This window comes from Helicoverpa armigera, chromosome 26, assembly GCF_030705265.1.
Source record: "Helicoverpa armigera isolate CAAS_96S chromosome 26, ASM3070526v1, whole genome shotgun sequence".
Classification (NCBI taxonomy): Eukaryota; Metazoa; Arthropoda; class Insecta; order Lepidoptera; family Noctuidae; genus Helicoverpa; species Helicoverpa armigera.
In genome coordinates this window covers 4,443,526-4,466,191 of record NC_087145.1, presented here as the reverse complement: position 1 = coordinate 4,466,191, position 22,666 = coordinate 4,443,526, and the positions used below count along the sequence as shown (strand labels likewise).

At 33.3% G+C, this 22,666-nt stretch overlaps 1 protein-coding gene and 1 long non-coding RNA gene across 9 annotated transcripts in view; one reads left to right on the top strand and one right to left on the bottom strand.

Annotated features, from left to right (window-relative positions):
• LOC110372419 (latrophilin Cirl) overlaps window positions 1-22,666 on the top strand; it is a 278,727-nt gene that overhangs the window by 92,606 nt on the left and 163,455 nt on the right. The gene's annotated exons all lie outside the window — the stretch shown is intronic.
• On the bottom strand, window positions 1,179-2,455 carry LOC135118837 (uncharacterized). Its single transcript, XR_010277820.1, has 2 exons — window positions 2,034-2,455; window positions 1,179-1,949 (listed from the first exon to the last, which is right to left on the bottom strand). It is a non-coding gene; the product is annotated as an uncharacterized LOC135118837 (long non-coding RNA).

The window sequence follows — 22,666 nt, the reverse complement described above, 5'->3', positions numbered from 1 at the left end:
AAGATAATATACTTAGAATTACTCACGATAAAAAGTAACATTAAACTTAATACATTCGAAGACGCGTTCGAGACATTTTAGCCCATACATGCGATTGCTTTCGGCCTTCTATAATTCCTACTTTTCACAAGAAACATAACATAAATTCCGGACTAGTCCAGGTAGCCCCTCAGTATCTCGTAAACTTTTTTAATGGAATCTGAGAACGAACCCAAAAGTTTTTCGAAAAAATTTTGACGAACAAAAAGTTGGCATATGTATCATAAAAATTGTATATCTTAATATGGATTCGTATTGCCGAAAGTATGATACGTTTTTCATGTTCGAATTTATTTTTGTTTTTGTTTATAACTATTGAGAAACATGTTTCTGATAATGTTGGCTTGTTTATGTAGTATTTTCTTATTATTTTTGTTACGCGATAGAGTGCTTTAACGTCTCGTTTCTTTTAGAAAAGTTTTATTACGTTTAGTCGATATTAATATTTGGTTTGTATGTTTTTTAAGTGTCAAGTTTACTTGAAGTTTCTACTTTAATAAAACCTATCTTAAAAAGTATTGATTAGTTAACTTTACATACGAATATTACGAGACCTAAGCTATAGATATTTCCGAATAACTTTTTTAAAGACTTAAATAAATCAGGTATGTCGCTGCATACGTAAGCATGTATATTAGGGTGGAGCGAAAATGTATGGAGCAAAAAAAAAATCGTTTTTTCTCAACGGAATAGGGATGAAAAGTTGTCTTATAATATTCAAAACAAGTGTACAAAATTTGACTTACCAGTCGCAATATTTTGAGGTGCCCCAGAGGAGATGAAAATAAAAAATATAAAAAAATCCAATTTTTCTATTTATTGCAAAAATTAAACATTAAAAAAGCAAACTTAAATATCAAACTGTTTTTTCGTATTAAAAATAGGCATTCGTTTACGCGAAAGCAGTCTCGCTCTAATGAAACCGTCTCTTTTATTATCTCCACAAACTGCATTTGATGCTTCTGTCACCAACTTGATGCAGCGCTCTACTGCTTGAGTGTGACATGGAAAATCAATAATCTGACACATGCTGAGACCGTTCTTGACCACATTTTTCAAGGTTTCAATAATGCCAACATCTTTCAAGACAGAAGAAGCTATAATAGCAGCGGCTCTATGCGAAACTCCAGTACGATCGCATGCAAGAGCTAATGAGGTTAAATTCAATCGTTTTTTTTTTTATTAGGTGGCGAAGTTTTATGTTTTACCTGTTCTGGGTTTTTATACTGAGGACTAGTAGATGGCACAAGCAAACTATCGCATGAGCTGCTGCTTTCTGTTACCAAATCATCAGTCAATGAACGAGAACAACAAGGTTTATCAAAATAGTTTACCTCTCTACTGCGATATAAAGCTTTTTCTTTTCTTTCTTGTTTTTTTTTATTTTTGCCGCTGTAGCCACATCGACACCGCCTATCATCATTTTTCTGGTCGTTCTTTGATCCAATAAAAAAACAACTTCCTCCTTGGGAATGCGACATTCTTTAGGACAGTTACAATCCGATATAACTTTGCATTTGCAGCTACAAATATCAAAGAAATTATGAGAGTCTGATATGAATTTATTATTTTTTTCTTGGTATTTAATATCCGTTTGACGGCCTCGATATGGTTTCATTAAGCATCTGTATTTGTCATGATAAACGCGAATCAATTGTAGGATTCTTTTGAAACTTACAGTTGGCAGCGACGATTTTTGCCATATTTATAAAACTTCTTGAGCCAGCCTTTCAGATATTTCATGAACTGTTGGCTCTTTTGTTGCTATATCAGGCTTCAATTCATTTTTGATAAATAAATAATATTTCATAATGTCGTTGTAAGTTGGTAACTGGGAAACAGGCAACTTTTCTGGCAAACCAGAGGCAGGACAGCTTGACATTTGTCGTGTTTTAACTTGCAACATATTTCTGTAATTAAGACAAAGAATACTTTTAATAGTACTACGGTTATAACCGAAACTGCAAGTTTTGAATGTGAAAAATATTACTTACAATATATGTATTTGTTCCCAGCCGTCAGATTCGATGTGTCAAGTACCTAAGTGCACGACAAACAAGTGAGCTCGTGTACGCGCGCGAGTTGGCTAATGCCATTTCTTTGATGAGAGGGAGTGAAATAAAAAATACCCCTTCCCCGCACCCCATTACCTACCGATCAGAACAAACACGTTTCCAGTTCAATCTTGTTTAGTTTACACTAATAAAGCATCGCTAAGAATATAATTCCGAGTTTATACAATGTTTGCGATTTTATTGAATTTGCGCAAATTTTCAAAACTTTACGATGATGGGGGCACCTCTAAACTTGACGTAAACAAACTGAGCTTTCTCGTATTTAGTAATGACCTAAAATAGCAACTTTATACAGGTATGCCGAAGCAAAAATTCCAAAAAAATAAAATCGCTCCACCCTAATGTATATGTCGTTGTAAAAATCCGTGACAAAAGAAGATCTTAAATATATTGGTTTCAGTTTAGCAGTTTGTCAAATAATCCCGTTTCCAATATGATTTTATTTTATAAAATTTGAGCCTAAGCAGATCGCAGTAAATACGAAATTTGAGCACATGTCGAGCATTGGTTGAACACGTCTCAGGATTTGAGTCTCCTAGATTGAAACGTAGGGTTGCCAGAGACGTAAACAAAAAATAAATTAGCATTTTTTTCTTGCAATACTAGCTATAATTGGAAAAAAGTTATGAGTTAAATAAATAAACATAAAATAGCACGATGCATAAATAATTTCTCTCGTAATAATTATATTTTGTTATTTCTTATATACCAACAATTGTGGCCAACAAATAGTAGTCTACGAAACTGTATCAATAGTGCGATTTATTTATTTTCAATTTTTTTTTCAAATTTACAAAGCGACAAAGAGCAAAACACGTTTCATAATTTTAATATTGAATACATTTCTGTTATTCGTGTGGCTACGGCGAATTCGCTATTTATTTTGTGTATGCTTTACCGCACTCGCATATTTTTTATTTGTTAACGTTTGCCATAGAATGATTCAATTTTTACCAGTTTTCATTCTATACATTTCATAGCAGGATTACATGAAATATTTATACTCCTTTTTGTGTGTGAAAAAGTTATGTTTTGCAAAAAAATCGGGGTTCATAAATATAAAACATGTTTGTCTGTTATTTTAACAATTTTGATAGTGACAAATCACCACTACATATTTTTCGACCGAAATAAAAATTTGCTGATTTTTTACAAAAGGCTTAATATTTTTTTTTACATTTATTTTATGTTTTTGGACAGCCCTATCCACGTTATCTTCTAGGCAGTCTACGCTTGACGGGACTCCGTCAATAGGCAAGGGGTCTATAGCTTCTTACTTATGTGTGTGTAAACATATCTATGTGTTAGTGCAAGGACAACGTATACCTACACTTATTGGTACGATTGAATAAACGGCTACTCATCAGATTTGGGAACAATTTGAATTGAACATTTTAATACGAAGGTCAGATATTTTGAAATTGGGTAGGTTGAGTTACGAAACTGGGTTTTCATGTTTACATGAGATTGTGATAAAATCTTTAAAGATGCAGTAAGTAACTCACTTACTTTAATAAATACTTATGTCGTGGATTGATAAACACAATTATCGTTTTTAGGACCTTACAAAAAGAAAATTATTGGTGCTTCATGAAGCCGACATTCAGGGAAGAAAACTACTTTTATAAATGTCGGTATTTGCGAACAAAACTATCAATTAGCTCTAAAAACTATGCATACATCGATGCCTGCTATATTTATTCTATATTCAGCTTTAAAAAACAAGCTAAACAGTATTCCCAAAATATCAAACATATTACGCGTACTATCAGTTTCGCACAACGGTTCCTATACAAAATTACCTACTGAACATCAATTTCCAACCAGACTATTTGACAAAATATACCCAAAAATATATTCTACAAAAATATACTTATAATATATTGATATTTACACTCATTTCATAAGGGTGAGCTCTCACCTTCGTCGGAGAAAATTTCATACGCTCTATGATAGGGAATTTATATCTTCAAGTAAAATCGATCGGGTTCGTCTATAATACATTATTCAGACCAGATTTTCGAAGGCAGTGAACGAGTGAACACCCGCCCTTATTGTGGTTTGCTGTATTTTGTGTAGAACTAGCTTCTGTACGCGGTTTTACCTGCGTTGCGAAATTATTAAAAGAACATGGTTGAAAAGAAGCTAATATATTATCTAATAATAAGCTACATTATGGCTAAGTTTCATCAAAACAATATGTGAATGAGTGACAGACATACATACATACAAGTCGCGTCTATAATATTAGTACGGAGTAAGGTTAGATGGTTATTTTCGTCGTCTTACTTGAAAAATGAAAGTAATTATTTCCCTGGTGACTAGCCGGGAAAATATTCTTATTTTGCTGCGGAAAATTATGAATCTACTAATTAAAATATGTACCGTTGGAATTAATAAACGTGTAACTCATAAAAAAACAAGTTAACTTACCTATTTATCACCATTAAACTACATATATTTTTACATCCCCGAAATGTATCTTGACGCAAACACATACATGTATTCTACAGTACATATATTTTTATTTAACATTCATCAAAACAACCATACTTGAACCCCATATCAATCCTATTAATACTATGCTTAATGCTTATCACATAAAACAATACACATGACACGAACATCGATTTACATAAATACATACGCTAATGTACAATATACATCCGTCTCAGGATACACATGTACATAAACCGGGAATATACATGTATATTGTATATTCCCGGATACCGACAAGCTCAGGTGATTAAGTTCCGTTCTGCCAGCGTTGAGATAAATGACAAATACCTAATCAGTAAGCTGTTATGGTTGATGCTGGGTACATCGTTGTGTATGGTAAGCAGAGATGTAGGGTAAAGATTGGTGAGGTAACCAGTTAACTGGCTGTTCATTGACTGATAATTTTAACTGGGTAATCATAAATTAGTAGGTAAACAGTTAAGGGTACGTATGAAAGGACCAATAAATAGGAAAGTTTTGAGAAAGAAAAACTTCACTATTGTTATAAAGGTGAAAAATGTTTGTTCCTCTTTCAAGCAAAAAATACTAGATGGATTTTTATGAAACTTACAAGTAGTATAGCTTATATAATGTAAGATTAACACATGAGCTATTTTTATCTGGGTGCAGGTTGTAGTTTGACCAGGAAGGTGGTAAAACCGCAGGCGACAGCTATTTTCAAAAATACACAAATGTATCATCAAGCTACACAAAAAGGGGGTAAATTACGACAACAGTAGAAATAGATGCTCACACTGAGACATCCAGTAAAATTGCTCCTAGACTGTCATGAATAAGAATAAAAAAGGCTTTTTCAAAAAACCTACTGAAGCATAGCCCCCACTTCAGATTAAACGTACATTCAGCAATATTTTTCACAAAAGGATACCTTAATCCCTAACAAGTGGGGGTAAGCCTTTATACCCCGATTTTCATAAACGCTCGCTCTTGGAAATTGAAATTGCAGCTTTGGTATAGAGGTGGGATTGGTTTTCGTAAAATAAAAGCTGAATTCAACATTTTAATGCTATGTATCATTTTTTACAAAGATTTATTTATATATTTTTTATCTACTTATATCACTGAATTTTACAAATATATATTTATTTATTTAACAGTTAATGTACCTACACACACAGGATACAGACAAGAAGAAAAATAGAACAGATAGTACAAAAGCACAGCTTATTTCATAAGAAATCTCTTCCAGCTGGCCCGATACCATAAACTGTAGCAGAGTATTTCGTTTTATTTGCAAAATAAAAAATCGTTTCTTAAAACCACAAATCAATAAAAAAAACCTTAGCCATCTCATTTAAATAACATCCAATCTCTAATCAGTAGAACCATCAACACATTTCCGTGTTCCAACTTCAAACTTTAACACAAACGTCAAATATTTACACGAAAAAGGAGTAAAGTAAAAACCACCTGGATTTCGATACCGCTCGCTATATTTCGCGTGCGATAAGTATCCGGTATGTTGACAATAGGCCCCGTAAGCTTTCATTCCGATATTAATATTGCGGACTTTCAACTCGTCGATGGAAGCTATCGTTTTTTTTTTATTATTGAAAACTTTTTCTGGCATCAATGGTGTGTCTGGTCACTGAACTTTGATTACAATGTTATGGTGAAATTGAAATATGTTCTTTTGTTATAGTTTTGCAGGTATTTCAATAGAGATCAGTAAATCTCCCCATCCTACAAAATTATTGGTCCCCAAAAAGGATCAGTAATAATTTGATAGCTAGTTTACATTATAAAATTGTAATAGGTACAAAACATGAATATAAAGTCAGAAATAATAACTTTCAAAATCGTAATATTTTACCAAGAATAATTATGAATTGTTAGAAATATTACAGTGTTACCTAAAAGGACCAAACTCTATTCAAAGAAGGGGAAGTTTTATTTTTAGACTTGAAACAATGGGCAATTAAGTTTGGCTCGCTTTTAGGCGTTTTAAGTGTAAAGTTAATCTATTGTGAATGGTAATTAGTGAGTTTAAAGTAGTAAACGATACTTTTATGGTTCAGTACGCGACTGTAGAATATACTTTTATTTCAGCTAAAATAGAACGCAAGTGGCTTAGTCTGGAAATAGATATGGTAAATAATTTATTGGTTTTCTTTGGAAAAAAATCGCAATTGGCAAAATTTGACGAAAATCTTGGTCGCTTTGCCTAGCAAAGTCTTGTGCCTAAAACATTTCAGCTTTCCGAGTTCAACACACTAACAACCTTGTTTAATAAAAAAACAATTAGCGTTTTTAAAACATTAGCCGACGACACAAAGAGTGAAAAAAAATACACAAAATAATTTGCCCTTTCACTAAGTGTCAGGGGTCGAAAGTGATTACGCCTGAACACCATAATTTAGGATGAAAGTTAGAAAGATTCCGTTCAAAGAATTAAGGACAAAAGACCTTTTTCGGGCGGTTTACATAATAAAACAATGGGAACCAACGGAACCTCGTTCGGGGCTAGGGTTGTCACAACTAAAGAAAGAAAAAGGACCAACTTTACAAAAAAGGATTCGGAATTCAAATTAATTTAAAACTACCGGTAGACATTACTTTTTTTTAAAGCAGAGACAAAAACCGGAATTATGTATTGGTCTTTTGAGCCATTAAGACCCAGGTAGCCGCATTTTTACGAGCGCCGATTCGAATATTTTGCATCGAAAGATGATCTCAGTCTGATGTGGTGAGCATACGTAATTAATACCGGAGATTAAATTAAGGCCATTGACCATGAGTCACAGTGGAAATGAGCATAACTATTAATAATTTTGGGACCTGTTTTTGTTGAAATATCCGGAGATTGTTTGTGGTGATAATAAGATATTTATGTCATCATTTGAGTCTCCTTTTTTAGTTTGTACAAATTAGCTTAGATTTTCCTTGCCTACAAGTAGATATGGCTAATTCCACGGCTTTGCAAAAACTTATTAGCTAGATATATGTTCATACCATATGCATCCGATTAGACTTGGCAGTTGATCCCAACATATTTGGAAAAAGGCTGGGTATGATGATTTTCATTAATGTATTTTACTCTAATTATAACTTAATTATTTTTCAGATAACTCCCAATAGCAGCTTTTAAAAGCGTTGCTAGTGTCAACCCTACCATGTATACCGAATAATAATGCGTTATTTGACGTGAATTATGTGAATTATTCGCGTTAAAGCAACTCCAACCGCGAAATTTTAATAATGAATTAAAACATCCTTTCAAAATGTAAATTTTTAATTAGTATTACAGGGTATCCCTTCGGTGTTTTGCTCAGACGCTTATTGTGTTAGCTTGTTTGTTCGAAATGCTCAGCTTTGTTAAATAGAGGAGCTAATAGGACACTGAAAACTATTTATTTATGAAAATCTGTATCCAGCTTCATGTACGTACCATGTAATTTCTTTCTTCATACAAGTATGAGTGTGTTCTTCAGTCAGAATGTACTCTCTACGATTATTTTTAATCTGTGTTTTAAAGTACCATCTAAAACGGGTCAGTAACTGCCCTTTGAAAAATTAGCGTTTACGAGTAAAGGATTTTAACAGCGCTTTATGTATGACAAAATACACAATTAAAATACTCGTTAAATAGTACAAAAGCCATTAAAAATGGACAGTAATTTACCAGGGTTTAAACAAGGAATTTCATACTAAAGCGTTAATGTTAACCCTCTGTCAACTAGGATACGTTAAAACGACTCAAATACGGGAGTAAAATTGTCGCATAATTCAAATAGAAGCGCAAAATTTAGGTATTTAACTTCTCTTTAATCTGCAACCTACTGTTTTAAACCTGTTATTTTTCTGTCACGAACAGAAACACAGCCCTTTAAAAATTTATTTCTGCCAACTTCATTCACTCAAACAATTATAATTGCAATAAATACCGCGGTGTCACTTCAAAACACCCAGACACTCCGATTAGGGGACTTTCTCCCCCATCAAATAACTCTTTGATCATCTGCAGTCCCGATATTAAGCATTTAATAATCGAAAATCTAAACAACGGTATAATGTGTCAACAAAAACCTTCAAACAAGTTAAAAGCAAAATTTTATTCCCTCTTTCCCCCAATTGGTCCTTTGTCTATTTAGAATCGATCCCCCGTCACTTAATAATATTACTATAAGAAAATCACCCTTCTCCAATATCTATTCACAACACCATTTTGGGCTCATTGTCTTAAAGTACAGTCAGCTCCGAAGTTTTCTTAATTAAATTTTAACATTCAATTAAATATACATTTTTGCACACTTCACAAAATGATAGGCACCAAAGAGCAAGATTATGAATGTTAGTATCCACAAAAATGACTCCAACATCGTAAAAGTCTTATAAAAAAATAAATGAAACATTTATGATAATGTAATTAGTCTATTAAGGTTTTGGAACTGCGGAATAATTTGGCTCGAATCGGTTTTTAATAATATAATATTCACCGTATAAATATATAACTTATTTGTATATAACTTGTAGGAATGCTAATGTGCTGTATAACCTCTTATGTCTTGTAATGTTCATGTTTGAATACATTTTCTGTTCGCGTTTTGTCTTTTATTTTAAGTCTGCATATATTAACTTAAGCTTGTTTTGTTGGTAAAATTATGTGTCTCTTTATGTTGAGCAAAGAAATAAAACATAGTATTTCATTATGAGGATTGAAACAAAACATGAATTTTGCATTTGTCAAAAGCGTGGGCAGAAAATTATTTAAATGACTGTTCTGGGCATGTAAACGATATTGATGGTCTTGAATTTTCATTGTTAAAACATAATTGTTGGTATAAAAGCTTGAAAGCAAAGCCAAACTCATTAGAAAGATATTTATATTTCAATAGACCGGACAAATGAAAAAGAGGAGGCACTCATAAAAAGACTGATAAAATTGCGAATGAAACTTCAAAAAATAAACGGCGACCAATTTTTCTCAACTCAATAAAAATCTTATCAAAATTTCAGCCGTCAATAAAGTCGTCCCCCGCACAATTATTAGTATTATAATGAAACATTATGATGGAGCCAAAGTTCCGAGATAAGGGGGAGAACACACCGAACATAAATATATTATTCGAACACTTTAAACTGTCCTCCCAATGGGCAACTTGCTTAAATATTGCAGATTTATGCTAAACGTTAGCGTGGACTCCGGGTTTTTTATTACCGCATAAAAACTTAATTCGAATTAACTCCCGTTGTAAGACTTGCTTTCCCTTTACCCTTTTGGGGGAACTTGAAAATGTTTTTCGAGTTTTACGTCATTAATGTGAATCTTTAAAACCTAATTAGAATCTTTAAAGTTAAAAAAGATAAGCGAAATCTTAAAGAAGCTATTTATTCCTAAGATTAATGGTTTTCTCAAGATTATCAAGATAGCAATAAAATGTCAGCAATTTCTATGACATTTATCATCGGCCATTTTTCTTTTCATCAAAAATCAGACCAATGAACAGTAATAACAGTTAGGTCATTTCTCAAAAAAATAAATAATTCAGTCTTTTGTACATTTCAACTGTTCAGACATTATTTTCATTCGTTGTTTAATTAATGGGTTTTCTAGAAATCGTATATTAGTAAGAATATTAGTTGAAGCTAAAGAACTTTTTCTTTGAATTTGAGGTGTAAACGAAAAAGTATTGCAATGTAGACAAAAGTAACAAATATTTAATCCAAAATTCTTAGTTTTAAGTAACGAATCACATATAAGCACTTTACCAAGTCTGATAAAAAATACATTTCACAAACGTGGTTATAAAATTCGTATTTAATCTCCTTGATATTTTGTTTGACAATCTAAAAAGCGACCGAAATTACTTCTACTATGGAATCTACGTCATACCACAAGAAGATGACTTATAAGCCCTTACTTTATATTAAAACACTGCATTGAAATGCTTTTATACAGCTTCGATACTTGTCTCACCTAATCCCTGTCGACCTTAAGGCCACACACTGAAAGATCAAAGGACCAAATAATCTGAGTTGACTAAACGCGTCCACAAAAACCAATAGTCGACACTTAAGTCTCTCGTCTCTGTTTAAATGCCTTGATTGAAATCCGAAGACTGAACTCGAACGAAGTTATCAACGCAAATTGGACTTAATTTCCACCGCTATAAAGTTGAAAGTTGCTGTTAAAAGTTAAGATTTTCGTCTACCCTCGTCCTATGAATAATTCAAGTGGTTCCTAATAACTAGTACAGTGGTGGTGAATGTATAGATTTTGTCCTTTTTCGTATTTTTTTTCGATTAGATGGGGGAATGATCGATGTTGTCATCATTCGATCTCGTTTTGACATGTTTGAACATTTATAGGTTAATAAAAATCAATATGATTCAACTTTTTTTAGCAAATGCCATCTATTGTATCTCTTGTCATGCATGTTCACAAATTGTTTAAAAATGAGCTGTTTAGGGATTGATCTTAATGAAAATCGGGTATATTGATCGATTTTACTCGATTTTGAAGCAAATAATCTACATCGTTGGTTTTCAGGCCAAGACCTAAGTCAAGCGGTGGGGTATGATTATCTAGGTAGACCGATTAAGTCGGCGCGAACGCCTTAATTGATACCCTGCTCAACTTACTAATTGAATGGCTGAATACTATCAAAGTATAAGACGAATACTTGTATAGTAACGTGGTTTTGTCTGTAAGATTGTGAACCTTATTCATTTTTTACATACCTACATACATATGTTTATGCGAAAGTCATTCTGGCTATCGCGCAGTCATGACAAAACTACTGAATCTATTTAAATGGCATTTGATATATTATAAAGATATTGTAGAGCCGAAGAAAGGACATAAATAATACGTGTTAGTGGTAGTTCCGTAGTACTTATTTATTTTTAAGAAACATGATTTTAAATCAAATCTTTTTTTCTTCCAGGTATGTACTCATCCAAAGTTTACTCTGAGCGATAATTTAACGGGACCAGCAAAAGAAAACTAGCGCCAACTACAGTAGGTATTTCTTAGTTATTTCAAAATGTTACCACAGAGAATGTACATAAAAAAAATCGGTAAAAAAACTTTTAAGTAAAACGGTTTTATCTTATGTGCACTGAAAACTAGAAAATAAAAAAAACTGTTACTTACCTATAAACCTACATAGGTGGTCCCGGTCATATTAGACTAAAATAAAAACGTGGGCCCATTACCTAACTATTGCTGTAATACTTTCTTCTAGAGGTATAATAGGTGTGGATTTCTACTTACTATAATCGTAACTGGAGATTTTGACAATCAATAATCAGCCGTAGCGGCTTCACCAGCGAACGCCGAGCTCACGATCTACCAAAGTATAAAGATATGCTTTGCCATAGGTAGGATTTCAGAGGGCCCCACGTTTTTATTTTAGTCTAATATGACCGGGACCACCTATGTAGGTTTATAGGTAAGTAACAGTTTTTTTTATTTTCTAGTTTTCAGTGCACATAAGATAAAACCGTTTTACTTAAAAGTTTTTTTACCGATTTTTTATTTTCTAGTTTTTAGTATTTAATGAAAATGCCTACCGAATATTCCTCATTCTATATTTGGGTCAGCAGCGGTGAGGGAGTGCCAGACTCTTTCTGACTAAAAACCGTTGTGTTTCGTCGTAGGCCTTTTATGTACCAGGACAATCTCGCAGCCCAGGCAGGCCTTGGCCCTGTTGGGTCCCGCTGGGGTTGCTGACAGTATTCTACTTGAGTTGCCCTTTCATTTGATACCCATATTGAGGGGGAAAAAATATGTAATCCGCCATTTTGTACCGGCGGCCATCTTGGATTTACAATGTTATTGATATTAGTATATTGTATTGTCATCGGAATTAAAGGTGTGTACCAAATTTCAGATCAATCTGACAACAGCAAGGTACTTAAATTTGAATTACTAAATTTGACCCAAGAAAGAATAAATAATAAAACAAACAGGGTAAGCTAAATAAAACCGTTTAAAAATATATGTATGATTGTCATCATCTCTCGAGCCTTCTCCCAACTATGTTGGGGTCGACTACCAGTACCTATCACCGTATGCAACTGAGTACCAGAGTTCTGCAAGGAGCGACTGCCCTATCTGACCGTCTCACTCAGTTACCCGGGCAACCCAAAACCCATTGGTAAGACTGGCTTCTGACAACCCGTAACGACTGTCAAGGATGTTCATTCAATGACAGCTGGGACCTAATAAAAATTACCTAGAAATTGATTATAATATCCCTAAATTCAATTTCTACTTAGATACCAATTACCAATATTTTTTTACTTTTAAGTATTTACTTTGGTCCCTTCGATCCGAAACCAGGTTTCTAATATGTCAAGATATCTCAGCGTCTGAGTTCGCCGACGACATTAATTTATAGCCAGTTGAATGACGTGATTTGTTGATCTGTGGTTACGAGACATCTGGCTTATATACCTCTAAGTGAAGGGATAACACATATTTTATTAATTGACTTTTAATTAATTTAATGTCGCAAAGACATTTATTTATTTAGTGAAGAAGAATTAGGTGACTTTAAAAATGTAGGTTCCAATCAGATTAATGAATCTTTCTATCTGCTTAGATATCTATGTATTTATCGATAAATATGTAATTTAATTTCAAGTTACAGCGACTCATAGTTGTTAGTACGTGTTAGTATGGCTTAACCATCTTTATAAAAGGATCTGATTAAAAAAAGTAATAGCAATGAAACACTAATTTTAAAATTAAGCTTTGTAAAAAAAGCTTAAAAAATAAACCATAAAGTGCAATTTTACGACAATGCCCTCTAAAATTATTGCCCTATAAACCTAAAGAATAAATATACTTTTTGAATGGCAACACTGAGCTGTCAAATGCATATTCAGTCGTAAATCAATAGTAGTACCAGTTGGAACATTGGCTTTGTTTTATAAACATGGGTCTATGTGTTACGGAGTTAGCCGTAATAATATAAACAGAAATGGGAACGTGACTAATGTATTAGTTTCTGCAATATTGATGGCAAACAATTCTTTGCTTGGATGCCGTAATGAGAGAACGTGCTATTGCTGTATTAGATATATGCTAAAGGTTGTATGTGCGGTTTGTTCTTCATTTGCGCAAAAACTGCTGAATGGATTTTGATGAAACTAACAGTAATATTGCTTATACATCTGAGTAACATATTAACTACTTTTTACCCAAGAGAGGGAAGTAGTTCCCTTAGAAAGCGGAAACCTTGATGAAGCTGGCAGAATTAAGTCTTTATGTATTTAGATTTTTAGGTTTTCTAGTAATATGTTGTGGATAAATTAATGATAGAACATAATTATAGCTCAGCATAAATCATATGAGTGACTAGCAAAACTCAGCATTACGTTTTCTATAAAAGAAGATAAAAAACCTTTGGCTCTTCTTATTCTTTTTTGCAAAATAAAACTTAAAAGCACAAAATACGAAATTCCATGCAACGTTTACTGCAGTAATGGCAGAAGTATGAAATCCTCTATATTATTTCACAACGTACATTTAGTCAGATGGTAATAATACACAATTATTATTTATACCTTTTTAAAATACCCCACACACTGGAGACCAAACAATCGGCCGAGAGTTAGCCCGATTGTTATAAAAAATAGAAGGTAAAAAATATTTTCCACTTATAGCTATTTACATATTTACAATACATATAGAAACAATCTTAGTAACACAAAGAAAATAACACTATAACTAAAACGTGTCAAAAAATTCATCCCCATCGCTGTCAACTGGGAGCGTACCCAAGAGGCTGGCAGCATTACCTCGTTGGATGGCCATGCTGATCCTTTGTCCGAGGTAATAGCCAGCCTTTTGGTCATTACAGCTTAAGTTGATCTGATACGGGCTAAATACCTGATCTTTGTTATGTGCGTACTACCATTCATCTTCATACTGATTTCTGAGCCCAAACAAACTATCGGCCGACTAAAAGTTTGCAGTGTGAGGGTCTAAATTTCATACCTGTACATATAGCGTTACTGTGTTCATAATGCAAATGAAACTTCATATGTCCGTTCCTTAATCTAGGATACTTGAATATACGAGCATGATACTAAAATACTAATTAGTTTTCTAAACTAAAATTGGGTTAAACTATTTGTTTAGTTAGCAAATAGTGGTCTTTTTGGAGTTAGTGCATATGGCTGAACTATATGGTCGGATAAAGCTAAGAGGCTTAAAACTCTTTTATGATACTTAACTCCATTATTTAGCTTTTGATGTTCTTATGCATAAGTAAAGCATCGCGTCCAAGACCGATTTCGGCCACGTCGGCTGTTCTCATGTAAGGAGATTAGCCAACTGCGCAGGACATAGTATAGTGCACAAGCATTTGCGCAGTCACAGGTGCACTCACTATTCCTACACTCTCATAGCCCGATAGGATGGCAATCTGACACGACCAGATGAATTACTAAAAATATAGAAATAATAAAAAAGTCATCTAGGTCTACTTTTAAAGTTATCGTTAATATAAATAGCGTAATATTATGTGAAGAGCCGCATAATTCAACTTACCCTCCCAAAAAACGCGACTGCAAAAGGCAGAGGAAACTATATGAATGTGCAAATAAAAACTATATTTGCACAAACAAGGATTGTTAATAAAAACCTTCCCGGTAATAGGGTTCTATTGTTTTGGTTGGTTCCCTTTCGTTTAACGTTGCAGAATTGGGTCATAGTTGGCGCATAGTGCATAGAATACGCTTGTACGAAATTAATGTTCGTAATTGACTTTAGTTTAGTTAACTATTAGATAAATTACATTATAAAGCTCTAGTTTAGTATTTTAGTTTTGTTTTTGGCCCAGTTTTTGAAGGTATTAGACCACAGGAATTGTTTTTATGCGTTGGTTTTTGGTGCTCTAAAATCGAGATTGTTCCCAAATAATATTAGTAGTGGTTACAAAAAGTATGCAATATGACCTATATGCATTTGGATGCAAAATCTAGCACTAAATAACCTACCCTTAACTCCACTTAACCTATTTAAACAAACCCCCATTTTGAAAAGCTTTAGCATATCTCACATTACACCATGACTTTTTTTAAAAAAGCCCATTGTGCGAAACGTATGCACTGACACAGCCACTCTAGAAAATATGACTTCTCTACTGCCACAATGGCTAGAAACTGGGTCAGGAAGCGAACCTACACCCACCATGAGAAGGTAGCTAACTTTGTTTTTATTCACGATTTTTGCAAACTGCTTTGGCTTACGCCACTTTATTTTTTAGGTTAATTGGATTGTACGGAAAGTGGGATTTATTTTAGAATGTTTTTTGCATTGGTTGAGCTGTTCATTTGATGTGGTTATCTGCTTTTTATTACTAGAAATACTTAGATATCTTTCTGTTGAAAATCGGTGCTTTAATGAAAGGTGCTCCAGCTATTTAGTTTGTTACCTATTTACAAGGAGAAAAATTAGATGTATAGATGTTTGTTATTTTTTGCGTATATAACGGATTGCAATGAAACTTAGCTGGATCAAAATATCACATTGGATACTTTTTCCCTAATATGATTGTTATAGTTTATCGAAGGATAGTTCTCATAAATCAAACAGCGGCTTAAAAGTCAATTTCCCCTTTCCTTTATTTACTAAAATTACTCTATAAAATACAACGTTTACGTCATTACATTTACTCGGAAAGCAGAACAACTCTATTTGTTTCTTCCTCATTATGTTGCTTAGCGGCACAGGCAGGACACAGCTTTGTAACGCCACAATACTTCAGATGTGGCAAAACTTATTTACCTAGTATTTTTCTTTGTGACAAGTATTTCTTTTTGGTTTTGTGTTTTTCTACAATTGCTGGACGTTTATTTTTTTGTTTTAGTGAGTTTTATTTCACTGTATTTTGATATAATATACCTAACATAGTTTTTGTAATGTAAGTCTCATAGGTTTAGTCGAAAAATATGTATTTTGATAAGTAAATGGTTGAAACGACTATTATAATGTTCTATGATTTATTGAACTACTTAAAACTCGCAAAAGTTTTCCCTTTAATAACATAAAACTTAATTGTTAGGGCATTCATAGAATACAAATAATAAACCATACAAAGAATAGTGTTCTTAGCACAAACAAATTCAAATACTAACAAAAATCATACTTTTACTCCATTTATTTCTAAGCCATTACTGTCGCGACTTATAAATGAAAGTCTCGAATCACGAAAAAAGTATATTAATATATGACAGTCTAAGCACATATTCAATAGGTGCCCTAATAACTAAAACAAGGTCACACAGTACAAAAGTACACAAAATAACAAAAGCCCGCTAAAACACGCCAGAACCATATATTAACTAGAAAATAAAATGACAGAAGGTACTTTTATAGCACTCAATACAATACGAGTAGGTATAAAAGAATAAACCGGCCAAGTGTGAGTTGGACTCGCGCACGAAGGGATCCGTACCATTATTTAAAAAACGGACAAAAAAATCACGTCCTTTGGAGTCCCTAATATATTTATTTAATTCTAGTATTCAGTATTTGTTGTTATAGCGGCAACAAAAATACATAATCTGTGAAAATTTCAGCTCTCTAACTATCACGGTTCATGAGATACAGCCTGGTGACAGACTTACGGACGGACGGACGGACAGAGGAGCGAAAACAAGGGTCCCGTTTTACACTTTGGGTACGGAACCCTAATAAAAATAATAATCACAGAAGGCCATTAATCATTGTACTTTTTCTGCAGTTGTGTCATCAAATCCGATAATCTCTGTTTTTTAATATATATTTTTTATGATGCTACAGCCCTTGAGCCACCCACTGGGCTTCTAATGTTGTGATATTAATCCATTTAATCACGTAAGTGGAACTTTTTACCTAATGTCGCGTCTGTGATTTCATTATTTATCGATTCTTTGTTTGTTGTGTGATTTCATTGGCGATATACGCTCTGTGTTTGATACAATATTGATTAGTATAATTTCAATTTAATGTCAATAGTATTAAGTGGTTCTTGACGCAGTTTTCCAAGTTGCATTTAGATAATTGTCTTCTACAATGTCAAATGACGTTATAGAAAATTACGAAGAAAATTGACTTTAATAGTTTAAAATTACTGCAGCCCTGGGACTCGGTAAATTGTTATTGAATGTTGCCAATTAAATCATCGATACAGTTTACTCAATAAGCATTTGTTACAAGGCTGAAGCTTGGTCTAAAAACGCAAATTATTATGGTATCGAGAAACTGAGATATCGAACTTGAAGGCTACATTCAACTATGATTTTCTATTGTTTTTAAGCTCAATTATCATGACGCAAGAATACAGTACCTGATATAAAATAGGTTAAGACATTCAGAAAGTGCATTAAAACAAAAGAACGAACATACAACATTCTTTTATTAAAAACAAAAGTTCAAACTCAAAGTAACATTTAGACTACGCCTCCTGCAAACTAAATAGTCGGCCGACTGTTGCTAAAACGGTTGTTTTTGTTTTCTTCTGAAAATCGTGAATTCAACCAGTTTTCTATCTAATTTTACTATCTAATACCTGATCGCTGTTACGTGTGTACTTCCACACATCTTCACATAGGTTTATAAGCCGAAACTATCGGCCGACTAAAAGTTTGTAGTGAGCGCTAACCCAATTCCCAACGCTGCACCCTTAAAGTGATCCAAAGTTAATATTTGAGCTACCCACGAAAAAAAACGCATGGAAAGTTGGTAGTTTCACCAGCAGTCGTTAATGGCGCTCGTTGTAACTGCACGCACGCGACACGGCTCTGAGGTCCCCTTGGATTTATAATAGAGAGAAATAAAATGTTCTATCGATCCGATAGGGGACATGTGTAGGGTTGTGCTGAAGTGTAAATAAATTGTAATATTTACCTAGCTTTTTTTTATCATATTTGGATTATTCCTTTGTTATTTTCTAAAGCAAAAACCACTTCATCAGCTTTTTTATCGTCTCACTGCTGGGCAAAGGCCTCCTCTCAGAGAGAAGATTTGAGCGATAATCAGATCAGAGCGAAATACCAATTTACAAGCACTTTTTGCTTAATTTTTTGTAATATGTTTACAAAAATATGTACATCAAAGAAAAATAGCAAAATTGAATCTAATTCATATTTTTGGAAGTCTAGTTATAATGTTACTGATCATATTTCTAAAAAGTTGTCATACAGATTTTATAGCTTGTCATAAAAACAAAGCAATATTTGTCATAATAACTCAGAAACCAATAAAATAATCCTAAAATAATAAAGACGGTGCGACATAAAGAAACGGCCGCCATCTTAATATAAATCTAATATGCATAATTAATAACCAATTATTTTAATTCGCCTCATTAGTTTAAAGAAAGACATAACAATAATTTTCGTATAATTGCCGTGGCCATTTTTATGAATTAATTGGGAATCGAACGTCGTTAAGAATAAGTTGGAAAACTTGTATTTTTGGATATAATGTAGATAATTATTGGACAAAGTTTTGTGAATTCTTATGTATTCTTTTCATATAGTTGATGGTTATATCTCGGACATAAAAGTAATAATTGAGACTTTATAACATGCGTTTTTTACTAATTTATTTATATGAGGCTTGAACACCGCGGCGTTACATACATTTTTCAAAAAGAGGCGTTACATATATTATATATAGTATGTTTATAGATATAAAAGTCATACATATTCGATACATATATATTTATAAATCTTCTGAACAATTGCGATAAAAATATTTTTAAATAAAATTCAACAAAATATTTAATTAATTAAAATGAAACTAATTTTTGTTAGTGGCAACCCTGGCACGCGACGCATGATCATATAGTTCTCACAGCCTGTTTATATTACCAACGACAATTGCCATTTTTTCTAAGCGTTAGACCCATTGAATCAGAACTCAATATAATGAGAGTAATCGCCTGGATCCGTTTATTTTTCTATTAGATTATTTTAAGTGATGGGACATTAAATATTATGGTTACGGTTGAGAGTTTGTTTTTAGTATTTATTCCATAGTTTGTAGGTTATTGAAGTACAGACCATTGAAAGCCTAACTGTTTTTTTTGCAAAATGATATAACGGATATAGTAGGTTTATTGCTCTCAGACCACAACCACAACCAAAAGATATTTAAACTAACACAGGTAGTCTTTCATTTAGTTGTTAATTACATTAGTCAGAATCTATTTGCAATTACCGCATTTGCATACATGTAGAAACAACAACAAAATATGTAAGCATAGCATATTTGATGTAACTCACTCGATTCACCCACAAAACTCGAATCATCAATGTAAAACAATAAGTGCGCAGATGCGAATCATATACGCCAAGAAACAATCCCACAGGGGATAGCCTATACCATCCCTTAATAACGGCCCTATTGTCCTCCCCCTGTATTTATTTCAGAGATAGATAATCTTTTATTATACCTAGTCACAATTTATGGTTGGCCGTCGAATTTCATTTGTCATTGACAAGCATTGTGAACGATCTTTTGTGCTCGATTCTAGTAACGTAATCGATAAGACTATATTGATGTGATGCATGGAGTAAGGAAAAATGAGTGGAGATGACATAATGCAGGTAGGTCGGGCCTTCTTCTAGGTCAAATTCGTACGGTGGCATGACCTATAGATTAGGAACGAGTGTTGAGGCGTTTGGGTTCTTTGAGACATCTGTCAACGATTTTTTGTATTACAAAAAATGATCGGGTCCACAGAAGGCGTATAAGAGCGATGACAGTAACGTTCCTCGTCCACCGTACACCCGCATTTTGGCGCGCTACTTTCTTAAGCGATTTTTCGTTATGACACCTCCGCTAGTAATTTCGTTCTCCATGATAGATATAATCGATTTGCTAGTTTCGTAATTTTTCGAGGTTTTTGTTAGAAGCGTGAATAATTGTAATGTCAATGCTTCTTGGGTGTCGCGGTGCTATGAAATTAGTTTACAAGTTGTGTATAATTATTTTAATTTCTTATGATTACTAACGGTAGTTGCTAAAGTTGAGAAAAACTTGAACGTGTTAGGAATTTTATAACTAGTTAGTAGTGTAGTCTGTTAAAAAATAAGTTTTGCCTTCAGCGTACCTTTTACTGATATCATAACATTTTCGCACATAAACATGACATAAACTGACTTTCCTGTTAGCATTTTTTTTACAGATTATATAGAACTTTACCATATTGACAGTTCATTAATTTGACAAGTCGTCAACTACCGTATTGAATACCACACAACATGGTATTTAGGCGCAAAATCACACTTAAAAACCAGCATTTTATAACTGTAGGAAGTGTTTCTCTTAATAGATATTAATTTATTTTCTGAGCTAACTGTCACAGGTAGATTAACTACAAGCAAATCAACGGTTCATTTCTTAAGTGTACGTTTAGTTTACGAGTCGAAAACGTTTTTTATCGATAAACCTGTTGTTATGTTATCGATGTATCGGTAAAGTTTAGTCGGATAGAAAAGTGGTTTGCTTTGATTAATTTAATTGGAATCTAGTAATTGATTTTGCGTAGTCAACGGGATTTACATATGTAGGTAGATTTATTGTGAGAGGTAATATGATTAGTGAGTAAGTGCAATTCATTTGATTAAATGATAATATATACGAGGTATATTATTTTTATAATAATCAGATCTGTTCTCCTGAATAATGCTTGTTCCCACAAAAGTGTGAGTAGAAGAGTCGATCCTATTACGTACTAGACTCAAAAGTTTGATAAGATAGACTGTCAGCTAACAGTTTACGACCATTCCCAATACTCTATCTGCTGTGCTTACTAGAGATAGGAATTTAAAATTACCTTTATGGCGAAAATTATATCTCTTGTAAGCAAATTAACACATAGGCAAAATATTATTAATGGATGTTAGTCTGCAATATGCAGGGATCATATTGTATAAGTAGGTAAGTAGCACAGAATAAGTATCATCATCATCATCTCAGCCATAGGACGTCCACTGTTGAACATAGGCCTCCCCCTTAGATCTCCACAGATACCTGTTGGAGGCGACCTGCATCCAGCGTCTTCCGGCGACCTTTATAAGGTCGTCTGTCCGCCTTGTTGGTGGACGGCCTATGCTGCGCTTAGTATAGATATGTGTAGATATATTAATACTTTTCTATGCGTCTGTACGTATAATTTTACGATTTCAAAGGCTATAATTGATTTCGCAATCATGGTCTCGAGTTAAACCGTTACTGTGCGACATAATCAATTTATTTAACTGATAACCAATAGCCTAGTTTAACTGCTTTCTTTAAAGTACGGAAATGATGACCATAATTAGCAAAATGTAAAAATTTTGTTTTTTTTTTGCAAGAACATTATATTTTTGTTGTTTGGCAACTTCTGTACTTAAATTGAAACTATTTTGGCATCAGTTGCTGTCTGCAAAATGGACATATTTGCTACAATTTCATGTTTTTTATAATTAGTTTATTTGCCTTTATGCTTTTCATAATTATAAGTAGGGATCTTGTCATCAATCTTATTATTCGACTCTTAATAACTGCTTACATATCGCTAATTATAAAACAAAAGAAAATCAATTGTGTCTCGCGTATATCTGCGTCCCGACATACAATGGGCTAAGCACCGAAAAATAGGATGATGATGAAACTTAATAAATATTATTCTTCCTAACTACAGAACCCAAACTAACAAACAAACATACTTCACCTCCAAGTCATTGTAAATTAAAAATCCTAATTCAATGGAAACAACAATAGGTGTTTAATCAACTATTGTTAATAGCTATTTATTGCTCATTAAAGCTTTTCTTATGAAGTATGGACCATTCACGAAGCCCATAAATACATGGTACGATAGCCAATTAGACCGGGACCATAAGCCTGGTCCGAATGTTCCTAAGAAAATTATTTCCCATTTTGTAGTACTAAAATCGCTCATTTTATAGTCTTAGAAGCTGGAAGTTGTTAAGTGTTTAGCAAAAGCCTTTCTTCGTTCTTAATGGCTGGATGCAGGAAATAGGCGTTGATTTAGGTCTCATTTTACAAAACTAGTATTACCTCTAGTATTCAGGTTTTT